The 22,174-nt window shown below is 44.7% G+C and overlaps 1 pseudogene across 1 annotated transcript; it reads left to right on the top strand.

The window, feature by feature from the left end:
- The first annotated feature begins 17,932 nt into the window (after positions 1 to 17,932).
- On the top strand, positions 17,933 to 18,346 carry LOC112403672 (elongin-B pseudogene; annotated as a pseudogene). The gene has a single exon (XR_003003955.1). The product of XR_003003955.1 is annotated as an elongin-B pseudogene (transcript).
- The last annotated feature ends 3,828 nt before the right edge of the window (positions 18,347 to 22,174 follow it).

Genomic DNA, 22,174 nt, shown 5'->3' with positions numbered 1-22,174 from the left:
ACCCAGAGGAAAACAAGAGATTCAGGGCTCAGACCTGACACAGCTCTTTTAGGGCTAGCTGGGACCCAGAATGTGGCTGTCCACATAATCTGAATATGTGCTCGCTCTATGTATCTATCATCTATCATCTTCTATCTATCTATTTATCTTTCTACCTTTCTAAGTGCTGTCTGCCTATTTACTTAACAAAATGTAACAGTGAAGTGTAAATACTGGCATTATAAGCAAATTTCACTTGTCTATAAAAACAGATGCTCAACACATATTTGTTGGGTGAATAAATGAATGACTTTTCTTCTGTGTATTTTCCGTTCAATTCTAAACTCCATGAGAACAGAGACCATGTCTGTTTTTGTTTGGCATTGCATTCCTAATGCATAAATGCAGTAGGATCTTAGAAATATTTTTTGTTTCAATGAAGTGTTTTTTTATTCTCTACATTAAACATATGTTGCTTTTTAAAATTGAAATATAGTTGATATACAATATTATATTAGTTTCAGGAGTACTACATATTGATTTGACATTTGCTTATATTATGAAGTGAACACCTGTAACCGTCTGTCCCCACACAAAATTATTACAATATTATTGATCATATTTCTTATGCTGTAAATTACATCATCATGGCTTATTTTATAACTGGAGGTTTGTACCTTTTAATCCCCTTCACCTATTTCACCCCTCCACTATGGCCCTCCCCTCTGGCAACCACCCGTTTGTTCTCTGTACCTATGAGTCTCTTTTCATTTTATTTAGTTTGTTTTATTAGATTCTGCATGTAAGTGAGATTATATGGTATTTGTCTTTCTCTGTCTAACTTATTTCACTTAGTATAATACCCTCTAGATCCATCCATGTTGTTACAAATGGCAAGCTTTCTCTTTTGTGTGGCTGAGTAATATTCTACTGTACATATACCACGTCATCTTTATCCATTCATCTATCGATGGAGTCTTTGGCTGCTTCCATGTCTTGGCTATTGTAAATAATGTTGCTATGAACATTGGAGCGTGTCTTTGTTTTCTTTGGGTAAATACCCAGAAGTGATATTGTTCCAGCATATGGTAATTGTATTTCTAACTTTTTGAGGAGCTTCTACACTGTTTCCCACAGTGGCTACTACGGAATTTACAATCTCACTGACAGCGCACGAGGGTTCCCTTTTCTCCACATCCTCACCAACACTTGTTATTTGTTGTCTTTTTGAAGGTAGTCATTCTGACAGGTGAGTGGTGGCATCTCACTGTGATTTTAATTTGCATTTCCCTGATGATTAGTGATGTTGACATCTTTTTCATGTGTCTGTTGTCTATCTGTATATATTCTTCAGAAAAATGTCTATTCAGGTCCTCTGCTCATATTTTAATTAAGTTTGTTTGTTTTTGATGTTGAGTTGACTGAGGTTTTTGCTTATGTTGGAAATTAACTTCTTATTGGATATATCATTTGTAAATATCTTCAGTAGGCTGCCTTTTCATTTTGTTGACAGTTTCCTTTGTGCAAAAGCTTTTTAGTTTGATGTAGTTTCATTTGTTTATTTTTGCCTGAGGGCAGTCAGTACAAGCTGTCCCATTTGTTCACACGGTCAGCTGGGCGACCTTTGCCTATCAGAGGAAACAGCTCAGTTAAGAAACTGGGGTAGGGAAAATATCTGGAAGTGTTAACAGATTTTTTTCTGAAAGATACAGGAACTGGGGATATCCTCTGTTGTTTCTGATTGACTTCTCAGTAAGGTTAGAGGAAATGGTGGTCAAATCATGGTCAGAGGCATCTGGTAGAGGATGACAGATCCAGGAGTCAGTAAAATCTAATGCACATGCAGTGGTTTGGGAGAAACTTACCAGGAGGTTTTCCTTCATGAAGAAGCCTCCAGGGGTGATTCTGAAAAACAAAGATCATTCAAATCCATCTCTGCTCTGTGTCTCTTGGGGTCTGAAGTGCTCCCAATCCCAAGTGCTGCTGTTGTCAGCCCTCCATTGCTTCAAAATTAGTATTTCCAATTGCAGTAGTGATAATTTCACCTTTTTTGCAGTTATCCCTTAATCACACCCAGACCTTCCATTCAGGAAAAAAAAGGTGCAAGACTTGGACATTTTAATAAAAGTTACAAACCCATTATGGCCCCTGCATTGGCCTGTGTGGACCACTGCAGGGGGATTTGGTGAAAGTGTGATCAGCCAAGTGGCAATTATCCTTATGATCTAGGACCAAGTCCATCCAACTACAGAATCCAGGTGGCTGAATCAGAATTAAATTTGAATCTCCCAGGCTCCATTTCGGCTGAGCTGCCATCTGGAGGGTGTACCAACCAGGCTGGCCTGGGATTGCTATTAGGGGAGAGAAAGATGTATCATGCCCAGGAGTGGTCAGGAAAAAATCTCAGTTTTTCAAAGTGAGTCTATATCAACGCCCACCCCTTTTGTCCTGATCATTACCCAGAAAGCAGCCAAGAGGAAGTGACCCCTTTCTGAGGATAGCAGCATTCAGTGACCAAACTGCCTTACTAAAGTGCATGGACCAGGAGAATGTGAAGGAAGTAGAATTAGAAAAATTTTGAGTCAATTTTTGAGGAGGTCATTCCAGTGCTAGATGGTAGGGAGCATGGAAGGTCCAGCAAATATCTGTACTCTGTATGTCTTCTTTGGTGTAAAGCAATTATACGCCAATAAAGGTATAAAAAAATAATTAATACCACACACACAAAAAATCTGTACTATCAGCAGCTGAGGTGAAGGGAGAGGGGGAAGAGGGGAGGAGGGGTACAGAGGCAAGGAGCCTTCTAGGCCAGTAAGGCTTTACATTTATTTTTAGTTTCAAACAGGGCGGTGGCTGTTCATGGCTCCATCAAGTCAACTTGCAATGCTTTGGGCTGGTTCAACAATTTAAAGTGGGTAAAGACCCTCATGGTTGATACTGCCTACTTTGGCTTTGGGAGCCCTTTGGCTCAGCAGCCATGGCCACGTTCTTTTCTGGCCGGTGTCACTGGATTTGCTTCCTTCTGCTGACTTGGGCTTGGCTCATACAGTGGCAATTTTGTTTTTTTAAAGAGACTACTTCAACCTGAGGTATTTGCTGCCCCATTTAAAAAAAATATCCCTTTGGCTTCATGTAGTTCCAATGTAAATTTTCCAGGGCTGAGAATTGACAGTAAGAATATATGTAGAATTCTTTGTGTCAGTTTCTCATTCTCCAATAGGTCACCTGCATCAGCATTAGAAACCCAATCCCGGGCAGGAAGAACTCAAATGCTAGTTAATGACGCATCTATGGATTCCCAGGGGAGTTTCCCCCCAAAGAGCCACAGCTCCATTATAGCAGCCAGGACCAGCTGCAAAACACCCTGAGACACTTTGCTCTTGTCTGAATGGGTCTAAGGTTGCTACCAGAGACTGTAGGAGTGACAGCCATAAAACAGTTCAGCTGTTGCCATCCAGGGTGAATATTAGTCCTAATTATCACAGTGGGGGCAGACCTGAAACTGACCACCAGAATGATGAGAAAGTCTCCTGCACAGAGGAGAGTTAGCAACACCCCAGGCACTGTTTCACACAGTTGACCTTCAAGCTACTTCCCAGTACTCAGCCTGCAACACTTCAATTCCTCCTTATAATTGGCAAAAAAAACCAGAAACGAAAACATTGGAGAACTATTAAATGCCTGATTGATCATAAAATTTAGTAACATGTTCACTCCTAATTCCCAGGGACTTCCTCAAAATCAGATGGCCTATGAAGTTCTCATCCTTCCTCGTTCACATCTCTCTCTACAACCCCTGTGGTCACTAAGACTGTCAAGAACTGTGAAGAGTCTGAGATTTTACCATCCTTACAATCTAAGCCAGCCTGCCACAATTTCATGGATGCTGGGAGAATACACAAGACTGGATCATAGACAAAGGATTTTGCTACTCACAGCACTAGCACTAACCAGATCTCAGCACTTGTGCCAGTTTTGCAAGCCCCAGCTCCCACGGGCAATTCAGAGAAGGCCAGATGATACCTATACATGTGACAGACTGTGTTACAAGAGAGAAACCCTGAGTTTACGGCACCCAGACCTCTTATAATGGACAAAAGCAAACATGCACTGTCTCTACCTTCCAAAATTGTTTGTTATACAAACATCCTTAAAAGGATAATCCATAACAACAATACTCAGTCCTTGTGCTTGCAAGAAGTACAGAAACATGAAAGGTCCATGGAGAATCGCTTCCCAAAAATCAGCTTTAGCAACTAGTTCTCTGAGTCACAGCATTCCCCCTAAATCTCTTGTGAGACATCGTCTATTTTCCAACCCTGTTTGTCACAGATTGGTGACGGGATAATAGTAGATGGCATGGAGCCCACAACGGTGATGACTGGGGGAGACATTAATAGATGGAGGCAACAGGCAACACAAGATTTATTAGTTTAAAGGTTTGGGGGTTGCAAATGGCAGAAATCTACTTTGGTTAACGTAAGTAAAAAGGATAAGTAAAAAGGATAATTTATTACAAAATTATGTAATAGCTCAGAGAAATGAAGAAAAAAGTTGAATAGCTGGGTTTTTGGGAGGTCAGAAAGCAGGGCAAATCTAGGGATTTAGATCTAGGAACTAATGGACAGTCTCCCTAGGGTGTTTCTGTTAGGATGACCCAGCTCCAACATTTAAATTCTTGTGTCACACAGCTCAAGATTCTAATTTTCCTGTGAGAGAGTCTGATTGGCCTCTACTGGATCATATACCCATGTCTTGGGCAGGTGAGAGTAGGGATCTTAACAGATAATTGAACCAAGACTGCATTCATTGTGAAGGGGGAGTGCCCAAAGAAATATCAAGACATTTCCCTGCTTATAAGATTCATTTTCTCAATCTTCTCCATACTGTGGAGGACACGGTTGCTAGGAATTCTGGGATCACATCTAACATCTCCATTATGAGTGAGGGAAGAGAAAGAATCACAGGAACAGCTCTGAACAGCCAGGCTGGGTCACTGCTCTGCATGTGGGGCTTGGGTGTGGGGTAGGGCATTTGGACTGGTTCCTATACCAGAACCATACAGAGAAATAAGGAAGGAACAGTCCCCTAAAGAATGGGAGTGTCACTACCAAAAGAAGGGAGTGAGTGATACTGGGCCGAGGAAAACAACAGATTTCCGCCATGGTCACCAACCCTGCACTATCCTTCCTTCCAGCCTTGAATTTTGTGAGTCCTGATGTGAGCATATGTAGGAGAAAGAAAACTAAAGATGTTCCTGGTGACTTTTCACAGGAGGGGCAGCCCAGGCCAGGGTGGATGGGTTCTCCCTTTGGCCAGCGTAGGGCCATAGCAGGAGGCTGTGGGATCTTGGACATTTCATCACTGGGTACTTAAGACCTTTCTGGGGCCACTGGAAGACAGAGTCCAAGCTGAGGAGTCTTCCATTAAAAGCCACAAGCTTCTCAACAGAGAGCTGAAGAAAATCTACGAGGTGGACAGGGTCAGGGAGCCAGGTTTGCCATTTGGCACCTGGGGCCAAAGGGCCAGAACAGGCAAGGAGCTTACTGGACTTCCTCTCATCCCAGGCCACTCTGCAAAAACAAGTTCAGTCTAAAATGTCTAGTTCATAGGACTGGCTGGAGGTGGGAACTAGGGTGAGGTGTCACAGCAAAACTCTAAAACCAGATCCCAGCCAAGGACCCCTAAAGGCCAGGTACCTGCCGGTAGAGTCTGAAGACATTTCTTGAGACACCAAAGCCAGGGGAGGGAGTCATTTATGGAGTCTGTGAGTGGGAAGGAATAGAAAAAAAAGTAATTTTGAACAAATGATGATAGCTTTGTGAACATACAATGAAATTTTTTCTTATGTGAGAATAAGAGCATCAGGTATGTAGGTAAGTGATATAATTATATATCACATTATATAAAACAAAATTTATTATGTCACATATAATATGGTGTAAAACTTTTATTGGCGCACTTCTCCTTGGATCTCCACGCAATTACTAGGGAAGTAATGTAGAAAGTCCCAACAGGAGAACGTCTTTGCTGCTACACAGTGTTCTTAGAGCCTGTCAACATAGACCCCCAGCCACAGAGCTGCCCACGTGGAGCATGGCTCATAGAATAAAATCTGGGAACTAGGGAACTGGAAAATCTAAGATTCGGCAATCATTTTCAGGCCATGATTGCAGGTGCAAGATGTTAAGCTGTCATAAGAAATGCAAAGGGTTTGTCTATGGACCTTGATTCATAACCACAGGTAGTCAGCTTTTACATCTCATCCTTGTGTGACTGCGAAAATTCTTTCCTCGGGAGCTTAGCACTTAATCCATGCTGGCATTTAAAACAACTCGACAAACAATCCAAACATTCATCCACTGGGAAATGGATAAGCAAAGTGTGGAACATCCATGCAACGAAATACCACTTGGGGATAAAAAGAAACAAACTCGTGCTTCACACAGCAATATGGATGGATTTCAAAAGCAGTATGTTAAATGAAAGAAGCAAGACATAAAAGAACTACATACTTCATGATTACATTTACAGGAAATTTTAGAAAAGGCAAACTTACAGTGACAAAAAGTAGATGGTGTTTGCCGTGAGGGAAGGAGATTTACTCCTAAGGGGCAAAGGAAACTTTTGGGGGTGATGAATATTTTCTATTTTTTGATTAAGATAGTGGTTAAATGACCGTATACCTTTGTCAAAACTCATCAAATTGTATACTTAAAATTGGTGACTTCTTTTTGACTGTGGTAAAATATATAGCATAAAACTTACCATTTTAACCGTTAAATGTACAGTTCAGGGGCATTATTTATCTTCACAGAGTTGCACAACCACCACAAAAAGTTTTTCTTTACTCTGAAAAGACACTGTCCGCATTAAGCAATAACTCCCCATTCCCTCTTCCCCCAGGGAGACTCTTATTGTACATAAATTATACTTCAGTAAAGCTGATTTAAAAAATTAACTGCCTCCATCTAGTCCCCCTGCCTACTCCCTAGCTGAGGTAATTTTTGTAGCCTCATATCGTACACGCCCCTGTGATTTCTCTCTGTGCTCCGGCCCTGCGTGCCCAGGCCATGGAGATCATCTTCCTCTCCAGAGTATCCACATAGCACACAAGTGCATGGCTTCCCCAGGTTATCTGAGGACTTTACTCTTTGGTCTTTATCTCGACAGCAAGACATCTCTTCCCTCTCTCCATCTCTCCTCCAAACGAATCTTTTTGCTCAGCCCAGCCTACCAGGGTCTAGCTTTGAGCAACACACACACACACACACACACACACACACACACACACACCAACAGCTTCTCCCTTCAATAGTGACATGACCTGTTTGTATGTCTCCCCCACCCGCAGGTCCCTGACCCCCTTTCCCTTAGCGATTTTTTCCTCCTTAGTAGTCAGCTAAGTCCAACTTGGACTTCACACTTATATCTTAAATAGTATAGAGCTGATTTAAAGGCCACAGGAAGAGAAAGACTTCGTGTTTTCTCCTAAAAAGACAGGAATCTTTTCTATGTCATCCTTCTATAATGACCTCTGTCTAAGCTCACCCTCCCGAGGAGAGGGAGCTTACTGCCCGAAGTGTCCTATTCTATTGTTGTAGCAAAAACTATTAGACTCTGACTATTGGTCTTTCTGTCCTTTAAAGGGACAAGAAAGACCAACTATCCCCCTACTACTACTACTCCCCCTATCCACTCGCCTTCCCCCTCTTCTCCCTAAGCCTTTCTCTCTCCTTTTCCCCAAGCTAAGGGCCAGGGTGGGCTTGGTTAAAAAAGAAATCCCATCTTTTCACAAGAGGTGCTATCAAAGCAGCTGTGGAGTGTCTGCCTAAGGGAGTAGCCATTTAGAGCCCATTTCCCATTCCTGAAGCCCGAGGGGACACAATCTAATAACGGGAGACTAAGGAAAGAAATGAACACATTCAATCATGGGAAAATGAAGATGGGTGTGCCGCGTATTCCAGGTTGGACCACCTCAAAGGAGGCTGGGCTTGGCTGCCCACCCAGACTCCTGGGTGGGGTCGGAGTATTGAACCCCGCCCCCTACAGCTCTGGGGAACTTGCAAAGGCAACAGATCACTCCCGAGGTGTATGCTGCTAGGGCCCCGCTCTCCCTTCGATGTGCTGAACAAGATTTGCCAGTGGAGGTAGGGAAAGAATTCTGGGGCAAGACTGACCCCGTGGACAGGTAGCAGGGTTTCTTTGAAAAGGAGAGGAATACATGGAAAAGAGGTTAGAAGAGATTAGAAGAAAGATGCAAAGATAGGGAGTGATTTAGAGACCAGGGATGCCCATGAGGCACTCTTAATGAATAACTTAACTTCCTAAGTGGACTCTTGGAAAAATCACTTTTAACCCTCAGTTTTAATCCCCTTCCTCCACCACCTTGTATTATAACTCCCTTCACCTTAATGGAAATCCACCCCCCACTTCTCCTCTCTTGCCCACAAAGCACAGTCTGATCATCTGTACTGGCTTGTGTGATGGTATTTTAGAAAATGAAGGGAGTGTATAATAAAGTGTGGCCCGCCCCACACTCACACCTCCACCGGTGCAAGTGGAGGGACCCACTGAGAGGAGGGACTATGCCTGGGAATTCCAGGCAGGGAGCAGCTGTGAGATTTCCTGAGGTCCCCAGCAGAGCTGGGAGCAGAGGGAAGCACGTGACATTGAAGAACAAACAGTTCCTGATAGACAACTCAGGTGGAGCACAAGATAAAACCTTTCCAAATACTTGCAGAAGAAAGTAACTTTTTAAGGAGGGGAAGATGATATTTGGGCCACAAGTGGATCAGGTTGTAGACATTTTACTTCGCCCCAATGTGGGGAAGCAAGTTGCAATGGATTTGTCAAGGTCAAGGCCACATTTTCTAGAGTGGAGCTTTGGGTGAGGATATAAAATTTACACAAAACCTATATTAAGGAAAATTAAGAAGCAACAAGCTGGGATAGATGTTCCACACCAAGTGATGAGCAAAGTGTTATGATCTCAATATAGAGAAAGTACCTCCAATTCAGTGAGAAAAGAACATAACAGAGAACAGAAAATGAGAGCATTCACAAAACAAGAAAAAGTAAGGAGTGTTCATTTGCAAGGGACTACTTGTAAAGTTAGGAACAACCAGTGCAGTTATCAGATATCCCTTTTCTGTGTGAAAAGTCAGAGGGAAATGTTACAGGAACCCGGACTGAGAGAGGGTCAGGTTAGAAGAGCAATGAACCCTGTTCTGAAGACACAACCCATCAGAGGCAACCTCCCAGTAGAGGGCCAAGGGAGTAAACACTTTGACTTTATTCCCTTCCCACCTCCAATCTCCTGCCAGCCTCTCCACTGGCTGAACCCAGCAGGGAGCCAGAGGGCACCAGGGCCATGTTGATGAAACCCATGGAGGTCAAATTTCTAGGGTGAGAGCAGAATGGAGAAGGGGAAGAGTGGCAAACAGAAGATATTCATCACTGAAGGAAAGAATATGAAAATGAAATACACAGAAAAAGCAGTAAATATTAAGGGCCTATTGGTCACATGATGTAGGCTCAATCTCACCAGTCATTAAAAGCTCAGATTCTGAAGTCAGACTTCCTGAGACTACTTGGTCTGCTACTTTATTCTGGAATCTTGGTCAGGTCTTGTTTTCATTATTGGGGTAATAAATGGAGTAATAATAGCACCTATATAATAGAGTTACTGTAGGGATCAAATGGAAAAAGGTATGTAAGGCCCTGGGCCGGGGGTCAGCATGGGGGAAGCAATCAATACATGATATGTTTTTCCCTTTCAAATTGGTAAATATGGTAAAGATCTATAAGACTTGGTAATGGCAGGGTTATGGGGCAAAGGACATTCTCAGACGCATTTTATTGGGAGTATGAATTGGTGTACAACATTTTGGGGGGATAATTTGACAGTATTGTACTTCAAAATAGGAGTAAACAACTCCATGTCTAATGATTTATCCTACACAGTTACTTTCAGGAATTCATAAGACTATATATACAAAGATATTCAATGCCATATTGCAAGTGGGAAAAGTTGGAAATAGCCTGAATTTATATAAGGGAAGTTTATGTACACATTTGTGCTGGTTATCTGTTGCTGTGTGACAAATTATTTTCTGAAACATCAGAAACTTAGCAGCCTAAAAGCAGCAAAAATTTATCTTCTCACAGTTTGTGTGGGGCAGGAATCCCTGCATGGCTTAGCTGGGTACCCCTGACTCAAGGCCCCTCATGAGGTTGCAGTTGTACTATTGATCAAGGCTGTGAGCCATCTGAAGGCTCAAAAAGGGAAAGAGGGAGGATAAGACATAGATCAAGATAAGCCTTTTTTACTCCTGCATTGGGCTCCCCACCTGGCTTGGACGGGCATGCGAATCCTCTCTTGCTGTTGGAGTAATAAGACTCACAACAAGCGTTTGGGCTTTAGAGCGGAAGGAACCAGAGGAGGCCTTCTGTCCTGTCTTGATCTTAGCCCCTCCAGGCCAGGCTACTTTAGATAAGAGCTCTTCTCTTTTGAGAGAAAACACCGGTGGTCTAGAGTTGAAGTCCAAGCTAACTGCAAGATTTTGTTTCTCCTTGCTTTGTTCTCAGTGACTATATTTTCTCTTGGTGTCTTAGAAGAAGGGATTGGCATCTGAAAGAGAATTAAGATATCTTGTATTCCAGCAGGTCTGAGCTAAATCCACGTCTCAATGTGTCACCCCCTTCAAATACATTCGACTACACATGTTATGAAGACATCCATCATGGTCCTTCTAAGTCTTCTCATCTTGAGGCTAATCACTCCCCGTTTCTTACCATTTTCCCTCAAGTGAGATAGGTTTTATATCCTTTATCATTAGGTCACTCTCTAAAGTAGTTGTACCCCATAATACTTGATGGGTGAATTCATTCATTTGGTAATAAATATTCTAATTTATCAATGTCCTTCTCAAAACATCATCATGGCATGGTAGTGTTTTAAGGACAGTGTATTAGTTGAGATGCTTTAGATTACACAAAAAAGAAAAATTGACCTCGAGCTGAGTTAAACAATAATGGAATTCATTAGTTCACAAAACAAAGAGTCCAGAAATTGTAAAGATCTGACAGGATTGGAAGGAGAGGTTTACATTGTGGTACGGGCTCTGGCTCTGCTTGTCTATCATGGTCTCGGCTCAGCTTCGGACCTGGTCCTCAGGCAGGGGTTTCTCCTGTTAACAAAGTACCCACAGCCATTCCACTCTCATCAAGGCAAGTCATGACCACGCAGAGAACGGAGAGCTTCCCCTTCCTTAAGCACAAAGCCGAAGGGGCTTTGGCTGGATCAAACTAACTTGGGCCACCTTCCCAGCCCTGACCCAACCACTGTCTGCCCTGTTTGCTTTGTGGAGGTGCCCACTTCTGAGCCAATGACTTGTGAAGGTGCCCACTTCTGAGCCAATGACTGCTGCCAAGAGGAGGGGCTTCCAAGCCAGTCAAATCCTCCCTTTCCTCAGCACCTAGAGGTAGGAAAGTCTCACTCATATCCCATAGCTGGGACATATAGAGCATGCTAGGGAGAGAGGAAAGGGAACTTGACTCTTCTATCAGGTATTCAGCTTGTGTTTATTCAGTCAGGACTGTGTGCCAGATCTTCTTTCAGGCCCTGGCAATACTGCAGAGGACAAAATGGATAAAGTCCCTGCTGTCAGGGAGGGGAGACAGAAAATAAACAAACATATAAATAAGTAGGTAGGGTAAGAACTCTGGACAATGATCAGGGGACTGCTATTCTCTAGAGGGTAGTTGGGGAGACCTCTCAGGAAAGGTGACATTGTGGGGTGGGGGCCGTGCACTGAGGTGGCTGAGCCAAAAAGGAGCCCCTGCCGCCCTGTGCACATGCTGGGCCCTCCCATGGGCCAGCTCCTGTGGCTGTCAGCTCTCCGAGGGGCTGCTCCACCTTAACCATTCTTCAGATATCCCTCCTGTCCCACTGTTTGAAATGGCACCTTTTCTTATTCTAAATTCTAAAATATCTTTGGCCTTGGGACTTCCCTGGTGGCGCAGTGGTTAAGAGTCCGCCTGCCAATGCAGGGGAGACACTGGATTCGAGCCCTGGTCCGGGAAGATCCCACGTGCCGCAGGGCAACTAAGCCCGCGCGCCACAACTACTGAGCCTGCACTCTAGAGCCCACGGGCCACAACTATTGAGCCTCTGTGCCACAATTACCGAGCCCATGTGCCACAACTACTGAAGCCCGCAAGCCTAGAGCCCGTGCTCCGCAGCGAGAAGCCACTGCAATGAGAAGCCTGCGTACCACAACGTAGAGTAGCCCCCGCTCGCCGCAACTAGAGAAAGCCCCTGCGCAGCAACAAAGACCCAACACAGTCAAAAATAAATAAATAAGTAAATAAATAACTTACTTTAAAAAGATTGCAGCCTTTTAAAAAAATAAAATAAAATATCCCTGGCCTCATTTCTGTCCCTTTCTGCCCTCCTCCATTCATCTATCCATTCAGGAGCCAAGGGCCAGGCAAGAATGCACCTGCTGAAGGCAGCCAATTGGGTGGCGGGTGCTGGGGAGAGGTGGGGACTGTGGCAAAGGCGTCGGCCTGACAGGCAGCCTCGCCCGGGCTTCAGCTGACCGCTGCTGAGAGGCCCCAGGGCTCCGGAGGGTAGAGCCACTCATTTCCCAGCTAGAAATTTGGAACCATGTGTGAAATCTAATTTCTAATCATCAGAGGAGGCCGATTCGATTAGCGTTTTGTTTCTTTCAGTGACCACGTCTTCAGTGGGTGGTATGGCCTCCAGTTTGCTTCCTCTGGAGACACAGTGATTCCGAGTTTCTGGAGGGGGGCCCAGACCCTACGCTGGGAGCCACAAAGCAGCATGTGGACTCTCCTCTCCTGGCAGCCAAGGGGTGACCCCAAGGCCCGGCCGCACTCCTGAAGTCCACCCCCAATGAGGGGACTGTCCGAAAGGGGAGCTCCCAGCCCACCCACCCAATTCACTATAGGCATGCTTCCTTTCTTTGAGACTTATCCAAATTTCTGGAACATTCTACAGCCTGTTAGCCCCAATAACCAATAACCCTCCCATCCTGCCTGCCACCCCATCAGGCCCTCTTGCCCTCCCTCCAGCAAGGCTCCCGTGTTCCCTGCACCCGAGCTTTCCAGCCACCAGGTGCCCATTTGAGAAGTGATTTAGAAGAAATAAGGGAGGGAGCGCTAAGTAAGCACAGAAAGCCTGAGGTGGGGGAGTGCTTGTCACATCCGAGAAGCACAAGGAGTGAGGGCCTAACATGTGGGGCCTGGTGGACCACGGCAAAGACTGAGAATGGGAAGTAGGGAGGAAGTGAACCATGTCTTCAAGGCCAGGGGCCTGATTTTTAAAAAAATATTTATTTATGTAATTTATTTATTTTCTTTGCCTGCATCAGGTCTTAGTTGCGGCACACGGGATCTTTGTTGAGGTCTGTGGGAGCTTTTCGTTACCTGCTCGGGTTTCTCTCGAGTTGCGGCGCATGGGCTTCTCTCTAGTTGTGGCATGTGGGGTTATTTTTTCTCTCTAGTTGTGGCATGTGGCTTTTTTCTCTCTCTCTCTAGTTGTGGCACGTGGGGTCCAGGGCACCTGGACTCTGTAGTTTGAGGCACGCAGGCTCTCTTTGAGGCGCATGGGCTTAGTTGCCCCACAGCATGTGGGATCTTGGTTCCCTGACCAGGGATCGAACCTATGTCCCCTGTATTGGAAGGTGGATTTCTTTACCACTGGACCACCAGGAAGTCCCAGGGCCTGATTTTTAAGCTATGGTTGCCAGACGATTGGCTGCTATGTCACTGCCATCTCTACTTGTTCCTGGCTGCAGAGTTCATCTGCCATTAATGTCTGCAAATACTAGACACTTGTTTTCCCTGCCTGCCCTGAAGCTGGGGTGTGAGCAAGTGATCCAAAATCTAAACTGTTTCCCTAAGTTGTAGTTTAGGATTAGGTAGATTGGAAAGGGGAGAGACTACAAGCCAAGGGCCAGTCAGGAGGCTTTTGCCCAATTCTAGGACAGAGGTAAGTTGTGTCTGAATATCAGTAATGGTCATAAGACAAGAGATGAGGGCTGGACGAGACAGGGATGGAAATGACATGTTCTGGCAACGGGATATGAACAGAAAGGGAGAGAGAAGTGGGGTGAGGAAGCAGTGGGGGGAAAGTGGCAGAGACGGGAGCAAAAATAGTAGTGTGGCTAGAGAAACTGACTTCAGTGATGTGGTGGCAGTCCTTCTGGCAAGGAGTGCATCCACACGTAGGGGAAGGGAAAAGCCTCCCATCTTTGGGGAGGAGTATCTAGAAAGCGAGAATAGAAACTATTCAGACTCATTCGCAGATCCGGTCTCTGTGTATGTTATTCATTCTGCCTGGGGGCCTCTTTGCCTAGCAAACTCCTATTCATCCCTCTATACCCAGATTAATTGCTACCTTCTCCAAGAAATCTTCTTGAACTACCTTAAGGCAGAATTATTTCTTTTTCTAGGTTTCTGGATTGACACCTGCATCCTATCACTTGCTACATACAATGCATTGTCATTTTTCTGTTTCCTCTTTAGTACTAGATGGCAGGTGGGCTCCTTAAGGGGCAGCTTAATAATTTTGTATCCCTGGCATTTAACACTGTGCCTGAAATATAATCATCAAATGAGTGATGAATGGTTGAATAAAATATCGATGATGGAAAAAAAGGTAGAGGCTAAAAGCGGTAGCAGAAGGGGGTGAAATGTTGAAATATTAAAGTTATGATATTGAGACATTCATAGAGAATGGTGGAACAGATGAGGTTATCCTTGGAAGCTCTTAGAAGATTCTATATGTGGAAGGAGGAGATCTAAATCTTTGAGCTAATACCAAAACGGAGAAGAATTACGATCATTACCTGAGAATAGCTCAAGAAGAAATGTGCAGAGAAAAACAGATGACATATTAGATTAAGTTGAAAGGTAGAGCCCAAAGAGAACCTGAAGGTCAGGAAATCATGAGAGTGTCTTCTTCAGAATTTCTGGAAACATAACAGTGACATTTTATGATGCAGTCACACAATGCAATCATGAAAGTCTTACATACTCAAGATTGATATTTCCACAGCACGCAATGTAAGGGGGTTGGTGCATTCTCAGTCTGCAGATGGTATAAACATGATAGATTTGTGGCATTTTTCTGGGGGCCGATCTTGCAGCTGGGCCAGTGGCATTTTTTTCATTGTTTCCATTCTTCTTCCCCTGCCTCAGGACCATTTGGGAAAATTAAAGTTATACCAGCTCTAATGACGCTTTTATTTTCTCCATTTTGTATCAACATTTTCAGAGTGTACTCTATCTCAGTGGCTCTCAACTCAGGAAGATTTGAGCCTTTCTGCTGCCCTCCTCCCAAAATGGAGACATTTTGACTGTTGCAACCGGCATCTATTGGGTAGAGACCAGGGATGCTGCTAAATATCTTAATGCACAGGAAAGCCCTCAACCACAAAGAATGATCAGGCCCCAAATGTCAACAGTGCTGAAGTTGGGAAGTCCTGTAGAGTCTGTCCTATATTAACGGCACAGATATTATGCCAGTTCCTTGGCTGGCCAGGTTTAAAATTTTGTGGTTCTTAACAAATGCAGAAAATGTGGAGCAAGTTCCTTTATTTCCATTTCTGAGGTTAAAACGACACTTTATCACTATAGCTTAGACAGCACGTCAAATTTTATCAATCTGAAGTCCATTTCAAAAGGGGAATTCCTCAGGTACTTTTTGGGCTAACACTAAGATGTGTTTAGTTTAACAAGTACTTAGGTGACATTGCTAAAGGGCTATAAGAACAGTGAAGATTAAAACAGGATGACAGTAGTCCCGAGTCTCAGCAGAGTTAGAGACTCTAGTAGGAAGCAGGAGTGGAGGCCGGCTCATGCCTGTGTCTCACGTCCCAGGCCTGGCACTTACCAGTCATTGGCCTTTGGCAGTTGCCTCTCTGTGCTTCAGTTTTCTCCCCTGGAGATGAGGATTATAGGGGAGACTTACCTCTTAGTGAAAATTAACTATTAACACATATAAAACGATTAGAAAGCACTCAGTAAGGTTACCAGAACGGTGGGCACTTCTGTTTACTGGTCAGAGTGGTGCCAGCGCATGACAATGGCATGAAGATAGTTTACATTTTCTTTGGCAGGCCAGCTTTAAAATGTTGTGCTTCTTAACAAATGTCAAAATGTTGGCGTGATTCTCATTATTTCTATTTTTGAAGTTAAAGCAGGACTTTGTTGGTATGTCTTGTATTGCAGTTCAAATGGACACAAATTACAAAGTTTGGCTGCACTGTGTTTCTTCAGGGAATCACTGACAGTTATGACAGGAGAGCAAATGTCTGCACAGTTCCCGAGACAAGAGGCATTATCCCAAAGCTGTTGTTTTCCCAGTTGTGTGATGCGCCACAAGAGGGTGCCAGAGACTTCTTTTGAAAACTTAAGCGGGCGTTTGGGTTTTGTTTATATTGTAGCCAAATAGTCACTGGATGGTGCCCAAAGACTTCTTTTGAAAACCTACATAGCCAGTTATTCGTTTGGTGTTTAAATCATGGTAAAAATAATATATGGTTATCATATTTAATTGGACCAATACAATACATGAGGTCAAGGGCAAACATCTCAATTCAACATAGACCAAATCTATTTTCTCTGTTCTAGATCCTGGTCATAGGAAAAGTCCTGGAGAAAAATTTTCTTTTTCTATTAATCTATTAAAGGTTTAGTGAAAAAGATTTAAAAATCACACTCCACTGGTGGTGATTTAGCAGCCCCATCGCCTAGAAAGGATAGGGTCCTTAGGATCTGCTATACGAAGCCCCATGTCCCAGCTTTGCTGGATTACTGTGAAGAAAGAGCTGCGTTGGTGACTCCGGTTTCTTTTCCACTGCAAGTTTATACCTGAGCAAAGAAGCACTCTAGGAGCACAGTAGCAGGGCTTTTTGGAGTCCTGGGCTGTATTCAAAGTAAACCTCAAAATATGGTTTTAGACAGACATGCAGGGCCTTGGGCTAACAGAATCTCACAGCCCTGTCCCTGTCTCCTGCCCTGGAACCAATCCTCTGAGACTGGGCAGGGTCTGAGGAGCTGCACCTGCAGTAGGAAGTCCCAAGGGCTGGTTGGGCCCCAGGAAGTGGGGAAGAGGGACACATTCAAAATAGCACGTGTGCATAACTTTTACGAGTATAACAGCCACAGAGAAAAGGAACTCGAGGTCTTTCAGATGTCCCAATAGGACTATTCGAATAGTGAGAGTTCCTTAGAGATTGTTTTCTCAACTTATTTCACTTTCTCTCTTTCATACTTACGTAAAGAATAGGCTTAAGAGCAAAAATGAAGTAAGAGAGAGCCCTGAAACCTGGAACCAAAGAATCTCAATTTTGTCCCATCAAAAAGACTGAGAGGGGGCTTCCCTGGTGGCGCTTCCCTGGTGGCGCAGTGGTTGAGAGTCCGTCTGCCGATGCAGGGGACACGGGTTCGTGCCCCGGTCCAGGAAGATCCCACATGCCGTGGAGCAGCTGGGCCCGTGAGCCATGGCCGCTGAGCCTGCGCGTCCGGAGCCTGTGCTCTGCAACGGGAGAGGCCACAACAGTGAGAGGCCCGCATACCACAAAAAAAAAAAAAAAAAAAAAGGCTGAGAGGGTAGTAGAAGAGGGAGGAGAAGCGGCTAACGACTGATGGCTACTCTCTGCTGGCCCAGGCTTAGCGCCCACCCAAGGCTGACTCACTGAATCCTCAAAAGAACTCTACCCGTTTGGTGCCTTTACCTTCATCTGACAGATAGGCAAACTGAGAATTTGAAAAGTTACTTTTTCAAGGCCACACAACTGGTAAGAGGTGGAACCAGGAGACAAACCAGAAAGTTAAGAAATGCCAAGTAGGCCGGGGCCGGGTGCGGCAAGGGCGGTGGGCCGTGAGGTGGGGCCCGGGCTCCACGCTCACGCCGGCCCGCCGCCCCCAGGACGTGTTCCTCATGATCTGGCGCCACAAGACCACCATCTTCACGGACGCCAAGGAGTCGAGCACTGTGTTCGAGCTAAAGCGCACCGTCGAGGGCATCCTCAAGCGGCCGCCGGACGAGCAGCGGCTGTACAAGGACGACCAGCTTCTGGACGACGGAAAGACATTGGGCGAGTGTGGCTTCACCAGCCAGACAGCACGGCCTCAGGCCCCAGCCACTGTGGGGCTAGCCTTCAGGGCAGATGAGGCCTTTGAGGCCCTGCGCATCGAGCCCTTCTCCAGCCCACCCGAGCTGCCGGATGTGATGAAGCCACAGGACTCAGGAAGCAGCGCCAATGAACAAGTTGTGCAGTGAGAGGCCCCCCAAGCGCTCTACCCTCCCAATAAAAGAGATTTGGGTGTCAAAAAAAAAAAGAAATGTCACGTATGTGAAATTTTAATAGAGGTGGACAACTAACTCTCCATAACCTTTAGTATGTACTCGGTGGTTGTTCTCAGAGAGGCATATGGAAAGGAGGTTCTTTGCTCTCTTTCTTTGACTGAAGGAGCAATGACCACAGAAGATATGGTTGTGACTTAGGCACTGCCCAGGGGAAGGGATTCAGTCCTCTCTAAGGAGGTCCCAGGATGCTGGGTGGTCTCTGGTTCAGAGTAGAATGAGCCACCTCGATGGGCCATGGCCTACCTAGTAAAAACTTCCTGGCTTATCCAAGGTGGTAGTTTCCCTCTACTGTTTATCAATATGCTATAAAAAGAAAAGTGCTTGTAAACAACTTGAGTGCATGAACAATCTAATTAAAATAAAGTAATAGCTTGTGAAAAAAGTAGTAAAACTAATTATTATAGAGTAGCAGTGTGGGAAGGCAAAAATTGCTGACGGTCTTTAGGTCTAAGCTGCTTCATTTGGCGAAAAACACAGTTTACCAGGTCCCTTCTGAGGATATGGTTCCTCCCTCCCAACCTAGATTTAAACTCTGTTGCTTCTCATCTCAACGTTCGATTTTCTTCTTGGCAGCAGCCATATGCAAGTGACCTTCCAATGGTTCTAACTCCAAATTGCTCCTTAGGGTCAAATGTCTGACTTCTTTCTTTTTAACTCAGAGAATCATGAAAGTTTAGAATCTGAGACCCTATTCACTGAAGGAACATAGAGACTCCTAGTAAATGATCCATGGATGTGTGACTCCCTTTGCCGACGTTTCCATGTGATGACTAGCCACTCTTTGCTCAAGTTCCTTGCAGAGGCAAGGAAATGTAGCTGTGGCTGCTCTGACTGCTGTCAAATACCCTTTTGTTTCTGTTTTAAGCTATCCTCTGTCCCTTTAATGTCCCACTACTCCTTGTTCTATCTCTCAGGGCCATAGAGAATAAGAAAAATGCCACTCCCAGGTATTTGAAGGCAGGACTGTGTCAGCTCATGCCCTCCCAGTATCTAGTTACAGCACCAAACCTGCTAAGTGTTCTACCTCCACGACATAGAAGCTGGTTGAAAGGTCTCACAGTTTACCTAGGAGGGGTATTTACCTGAAACGGCCAAATACAGTCCTACAGAGGTGAGGACCATAGTCTTTGCTGGGAAGAGTAATAGTCGTATCTGAGGGGAAATGGAACATCAAGTCAGAAGGTAGAACAGGGGACAGAAGAAAGATATCAAACAGCAAATTTGTTCGCTCAGAGGGTCAGGAGTAGAGGAGAAGCAGTATGAAGTACAGGTACAGAAAGGCAATTCAGAACTAAGACCATGGAACAGTAAATTTTTACAGGAGCTCCCCTTTCATTACATAGTGATTCATGTATAGCCTATGGTCATGCAGGGCCAGATTTCCTCAGTTTAACACTGGTAGTTCTTCAATTATTCATCATACGACTGCTATTGAAACTGCCTTTAAAATCCACGCTAGAATCTTGTTGAACAGCTCATTAAATAACATCATTAGTTGGTAGAATCCACCTGACACTTTTGGGTAATAGGGTATCGCAGAGGCATTTAAAATGTATACCAGAGCATGGACCAGACTTTCTTTGCTCAGGAAAAGTCACTATAGCGGACCCTCTTAGTTATGTAAACATAGCTTGATTAAGTACATGGAAAGCACTTAGCTTAACCAATAATATCAGCACACGTCACCTCCCCCCTTTAGACTAAGTGAGTCTCAGGGTTCTTGGACGTTGGAGGTAAGTGAGGCAGAGGTGGCTTTCAGGAGAGAGATACAGACCATATTGCAGAATCAAGCAATTTCATTAAAATGTAAAAGTGATTACATGCACCCCAATGTTCATTGCAGCAATATTTACAATAGTCAGGTCATGGAAGCAACCTAAATGCCCATCAACAGAGGAATGGATTAAGAAGATGTGGTACACATATACAATGGAATATTACTCCGTCATAAAAAGGAACAAAACTGGGTCATTTGTAGAGTCGTGGCTGCACCTAGAGACTGTTCATACAGAGTGAAGTAAGTCAGAAAGAGAAAAACAAATATCGTATATTAACGCATGTATGGGGAACCTAAGAAAATGGTACAGATGAACCGATGTGCAAGGCAGAAATAGAGACACAGATGTAGAGAACAAACATATGGACGCCAAGGGGGGAAAGCGGCGGGGTGGGGGGGGGGGTGGGATGAACTGGGAGATTAGGATTGATGTATATACCCTAACATGTATAAAATAGATAACTAAATAAGAACGTGCTGTATAAAAAATAAAATAGAATAAAATTCCAAAAAAAAAGTAAGAGTGATAATACTGTGGCAGGGAAGAACAGAGTGGTTGGGGCTAGGAGATTCCCAGGGACCACTGGCTGTCTTGCCCAGGAACCTGGGGGGATAGGGAAGGGCCAAGTTCAGTATCCACATCTGTGTCTGCAGGCAGCATCTCGGCACTGGGTGCCAGAAGGGAGAGAGCGCCTGGGAGTAGGCAAGAGATTACTGTAAATATTTCAGCTCCACATTATTTAACAGAAGGTGTGCAGAAGTATAAGTGTGAAATAAGCTCCTTTAAAACGAACTCCTTTTGGGAAACAAATATACTTTGACTCAGCAAAGCAGGTCATCCTGGTTTCATGTGGAATACCCCACTGACAATGTTCAATTCCCAGTTCATAGCCCTTTCCTTCTTCTAAATTTCTTAATGGTCACTAACTGGGATTTGGTGACATCATTCACAAGTTCATTGGGTAGCTGATGTAATTCATCTGGATCAGGAAATGTGTGCTCCCTTACAGCAGCAGGTTTCGTTCATTCAGCAAGTCCCACCAGCTTCTTCTTTGCAGACCCCTGAGGTAGGTGCTGCAGGGACAATGACCAACTCTCGGACCACCCTCTACTCCCTTCAGGCTGCAGGTCTCCCTTTACAAAGCACATTGTGAGCTTCTGGCTTTGCACCTGCTCACTCACAGCAAGACGCCTGGTTATCCTGGAAAGTCCTCCAGCTGCTGGGGCTACCTTATCCTCTAAGTTAAAAATGAAATGGGAAACCCAGCATCTCTCTTCAAATCTCTAGATATTCCCAGAAGGTTATTCTTCTTCTAGTCACTTCCAGACTCCAGCTTCCTGCTTCTGCTAAATTCTCCATCCCCACTCAGCCCATCACCTCCTGTCTGCACTGTTCCTTTTCTACACCATGTTACCCCACCATGGAAACAGCTCCAATTCTTCCACTCCCCAGGCCCCATTCCCAAGGAAAACATCCCACTGTGCCAGTTCAGGTCCTCTGAGATTCAGTCACCAAGACACAATTAGAAATGCAAGAGATTTCTTGAGGAAAATGCTTCTGAAGGATAAAGAGGAGAGAAAGAGAGAGAGGGCAGCAGTAGGTAGGGGAAACCTCAGGCATGATCCAGGTCTGACACCTGTGAAGAGAGAAAGGGAAGGAAGGAAGACGATTGGTAGGAAGAGCCTTAGGACACAGTACAGCTCTGAGAAAGTCCTGAACAGGCAGATGGGGAGACTGAGAGCAAAGATCACCATAGGAGGAGTCCTGCAGTGGGCAGGAATAGCCTAGTCATAGTCTCTGCTGTGTTCAGTCACTGGCTGGGGCAGCCCAGGGAGGTGGTGGCCTTGGCGTGAACATTGTTGTGTGTCCCAAAGATGCAGCAGCTGGAGCCTCATTCTCCGGAAGAGAGACCTTAGCGGCATACTCCACAGCTGCCACACCCATTGACTTAGGGACCCACATAGCAGACTTTTATTGAGCTTCTAAAATAAAGGAGAGAACGATAGGACTT

Source organism: Neophocaena asiaeorientalis, unplaced genomic scaffold, assembly GCF_003031525.2.
Source record: "Neophocaena asiaeorientalis asiaeorientalis breed wild unplaced genomic scaffold, Neophocaena_asiaeorientalis_V1.1 scaffold147, whole genome shotgun sequence".
Taxonomy (NCBI): domain Eukaryota; kingdom Metazoa; phylum Chordata; class Mammalia; order Artiodactyla; family Phocoenidae; genus Neophocaena; species Neophocaena asiaeorientalis.
This window is presented reverse-complemented; position numbering and strand designations above follow the sequence as displayed.